Source organism: Delphinapterus leucas, chromosome 9 (genome assembly GCF_059928025.1).
Source record: "Delphinapterus leucas isolate spDelLeu-1000000601 "Yukka" chromosome 9, BTC_Dleu_Yukka2, whole genome shotgun sequence".
Classification (NCBI taxonomy): Eukaryota; Metazoa; Chordata; class Mammalia; order Artiodactyla; family Monodontidae; genus Delphinapterus; species Delphinapterus leucas.
Window position 1 is genome coordinate 102,561,553 of NC_143137.1, and position 4,478 is coordinate 102,566,030.

The 4,478-nt window shown below is 45.1% G+C and overlaps 1 pseudogene; it reads left to right on the forward strand.

The window, feature by feature from the left end:
• Positions 1 to 3,026: 3,026 nt before the first annotated feature.
• Positions 3,027 to 4,142, forward strand: LOC111184578 (nuclear transcription factor Y subunit alpha pseudogene; annotated as a pseudogene).
• Positions 4,143 to 4,478: the final 336 nt, after the last annotated feature.

Sequence of the window (4,478 nt, forward strand, 5' to 3'; positions counted from 1 at the left end):
TAAATGTCTTTATCGTTGATCATGTAGGTCTACAACATAATTATATGCAAAGATTCATGGTTAACACGTACATCCATTTGGCCACCTGTCCACAGTAAATGGTTCCTGTTAGCTCCTTGGCGACTCAGCTCTCAGTCTGTACTTCTTAGGTTTCTCTTTCTCAAATAATTTGAAATCTAACGTGCACAAAAGAACAGCGCTCATTCCACTCGTGTGGAGCCAGATGATATCCAGAAACTGAACATACCTGTGTAGCCAGCGCTCGATGGCAAAACAGAGCAGGGCCAGCACCCCAGAAGTCCCCTCATGTCTCGTTCAGCCAGTGACCGCCATCTCCCACAAGGGCTCTAACACATATGACCTTTGTCCGATTTTATACTTCATATAATTGGAACCATACAGTATGTCATCTTTTCTCTCAGGCTCCCTTTGCTCAACAGTTTGTTTGCAAGATTCATACTTTGCAATAAATCATACTTTGGTCAGAATAGGCCTGTTTTAGTGGTGAACCTTCAGTATTTACTAAGCTCTTCTAATTTGTTAGAACCCAAACTCCAAACTCTGTCTCCCTCATGATGGGCAGCAGCTGCCATATTTGTTTCAATATTTCAACCTTTCAACTCTAGCTATGTCCTTGGAGATCCCCTCCAACGTTTGTGGTTAGCCGATGCTTTAAGAGTTTATAAGTAGATTTGTAGACACTCCTTTCATTATCTCCTTTCTGGGATGCCAACCTTCAATTTTCAGCTCCTCTGATAGTCCTAATCTCCTTCCTTTTGCATTGCACGCTGTAATGACCATCACTTTCTGCTTGACCTCTAGTTTCTCAACTCTGTCCTCACTGAAAAGTCTCTTCAGGGGAACATGCCATTTCCTTCTTTCAATGGTCAAATCATCTCAGTATTCTTCTTGGTTCACTTTCAAGTACTTACAAATAGTTGGTTTTTTTAAATATTTGTTCAGACTTTATTGTATTTATCTGCTGTAGGGTGTGTCTAATGCAGATCACTGCACTGTGACATTGGAATCCTCCGGGTCATTATTTCTAACCTGCCTCTTGAACAGTTTCTTCGGGATGACTCATACTCTTCACCTCACATGTCCACGCGGCATCTTTTCTCCCCCATATGCCTTCAGTAAATATCAAAATTACACAAACCATTTATTTACTTATTCTTTAATTTAATTAACACATACTAAGTGCCTAAATGAGTCAAAAACTGTCTGAAATTATGAAGCTATAAAAGTGAGCGAGGGCTTCCCTGGTGGAGCAGTGGTTGGGAGTCCGCCTGCCGATGCAGGGGACACGGGTTCGTGCCCTGGTCCGGGAAGATTCCACATGCCGCGGAGCGGCTGCGCCCGTGAGCCATGGCCGCTGAGCCTGCACATCCGGAGCCTGCGCTCCGCAACGGGAGACGCCACGGCAGTGAGAGGCCCGCGTACTGCAAAAAAAAAAAAAAAAAAGTGAGCGAGTCAGACACACTGTTGGCACATGGGGCTTAATTTTCTTTGACCTCACCCCTTACTTGATCTAATCATAAAGTTTTGTTGATTCAAGTTGAAAGAACTCTGAAGTTGGTCCACGTTTTTGTACTCTCATACCTGTTTAATTCTGAGCATTGGTGTATCTTGTGTAGACACTGAAAATGTCTTCTCTAAACCTCTAATCCCCTCTCCTCTTTCCCAAAGTGATCTTTCTAGAGATAAATAACACCATACTACTTCCATTTTCTAAATCATTCAATTACTCTCCATTATTGACTTAAGGATAAAATTAAATAATTAGTTGATCTATAAGAGTCTATGTGATTTAGCCCATTCCTGCTTATCTTTCTGGCTCCATTTTCATTGTTTATTTTTCTTTTATAAATTGATTTATTATATTTATTTTATTTTTGGCTGCGTTGGGTCTTCTTTGCTGCACGTGGGCTTTTCTCTAGTTGTGGCAAGCGGGGGCTACTCTTGTTTGCTGTGCACGGGCTTCTCATTGTGGTGGCTCCTCTTGTTGCAAAGCACGGGCTCTAGAATGCAGACTCCATAGTTGTGGCGCACGGGCTTAGTTGCTCCACGACATGTGGGATCTTCCCTGACCAGGGCTCGAACTCGTGTCCCCTGCACAGGAGGATTCTTAACCATTTTGTCACCAGGGAAGCCCCTTCATTGTTTTTTTTTTACAAGCACTTTATACCAATCATATTCAGTTAAACTTTACCAAGAACAACACGCTTTCTATTATTTTTGAAAAACATTTCTTATATTTGTACATTCTTTTCCCTGTTATTGGAAAGCTTTTTATCCATAACAATAGTTCACTATGTGTTTACCTTCTAAAATTGTTTTTCAAATTTCAACTCATAGTCTTTCTTTTCTGAACAACCAACCCCTCCCCTAAGTGAAATAATCTAGACTAAATGAGGGCTTCTGTCACATGTTATGCATTCTCCACCACAGCCTGGCCCTCTTACCTAGCGTCTCCTGGTTTATCTTCCAAAACAGAAAAATATCCAAGGACTGCACCACTTTCATTTCTTTCTTTTGCAGATAGCACAGAGCCTGGTCCATTCCCTAATTCATTGTTAAGGAAATAGAAAATTGGTATAGAACACAGAAAGGCCCTTGACAAATGTATCAGTCTCATCCAATTACTAGTTTTGACTTATTCATAAATAAGACAGGATTAATTTCAAAATATTTACCTCTATGTCATTTTTTTTTCTCTTTATGTTGGAATTTGCTGTAAGGTAATTTTTACATTTCTTTCAAGATTATCTATCTTGGAGTTGAGCTGAGCCTAGCCGAGCCGTGCAGCTGACAGCCCCGGTTGGAGCCTGCGAGCACCCTGGGGGCACTCCTAGCCAAGGCCTGCAGGGAGCCACCCCATGCGGGCAAGGCACCCTGGGGAGCAGGCATCTTGGGGTCCAGACCCTCGAAGGGTGCCAGAGCCAGTTGGGAATGCGATGCGTCCCCATTCCCCCGACCCTTAGGCACAGCTTCTCAGGCCCCAGACGGGGGGGTGTTGGGTTTGCCTGACATGAAGGCCCCTGCATTCAGAATTCATGAAGCCCTGGAGAGAAGTCTGGGGAAAGATTTATCTACGTTTTGCTTATATACAGCTGTACCTCCCCCATGTTTCCAAGGAGTGCATCTTGAAATCTTCTAGGATCTCCAGAGTGAAACTCACTGTGGTCAAGACTCTAACTTGGAGGGACCAGTATACAGCAAACAGCAACAGCTCAACAGAGCAGATTGTTGTACAGGCTGGACAGATTCAGCAGCAGGTCCAGGGACAGCCATTAATGGTACAGGTCAGTGGAGGCCAGTTAATCACATCAACTGGCCAACCCATCATAGTCCAGGCTGTTCCTGGTGGACAAGGTCAAACCATCATGCAAGTACCTGTATCTGGGGCACAGGGTTTGCAGCAGATACAGTTGGTCCCACCAGGACGGATCCAGATCCAGGGTGAGCAGTCTATGCAGGTGCAGGGCCAGCAGGGCCAGACCCAGCAGATCATCATCCAGCAGCCCCAGACAGCTGTCACCGCTGGCCAGACGCAGACGCAACAGCAGATTGCTGTCCAGGGGCAGCAAATGGCACACACTGCCAAAGGACAGACCATCATCCGTCAGCCAGTTAATGCACATGGCACCATGCTCCAGCAAGGCACGATCACCATCCCTGTAGCCAGTTTGGCAGGAACACAGATTGTTCAGGCCGGAGCCAATACCAACACAACCAGCGGTGGGCAAGGCACTGTCACTGTGACACTACCAGTGGCAGGCAATGTGGTCAATTCAGGAGTGATGGTCATGATGGTACCTGGTGCTGGCTCTGTGCCTGCTATCCAGAGCATCCCTCTCCCTGGGGCAGAGATGCTTGAAGAAGAGCCTCTCTATGTGAATGCCAAACAGTACCACCATATACTTAAGAGGTGGCAAGCCCGGGCTAAATTAGAGGCAGAAGGGAAAATTCCAAGGGAAAGAAGGAAATACCTGCATGAGTCTCGGCACCGTCACACCATGGCACGGAAGCGTGGTGAAGGTGGATGATTTTTCTCTCTAAAGGAAAAAGAGAGTCCCCATATTCAAGATCCAAATCAAGCAGATGGAGGGGCTATGACACAGATAATCCGAGTGTCCTAACCCCAGGCCATGTGATGGAGCTGATCAAGGTCATATTCCTCACACTACTTCCCACTGTTCCAAGGAAACTGATCAACTCTTCCAATGGGACACTGACAATTACATCCTGCCCTTTTCTACAGGACACTTAGTTTTTAATAAGTAGCTCAATATTATAATTGCAAGGATGTCTGGCAAATTGAAGTTGCAAGCCTTTGTCTCACCCTTTCAGTCAGGACTTATTTCAGACTGATGGTGATATTGACATTTCATGGATTGGGATGATGCAGGGGACCCATACCAGCCCAGCAGTACCACACCTAGCACTTAATGTTGACTTGTGATGCCAGCCAGCCA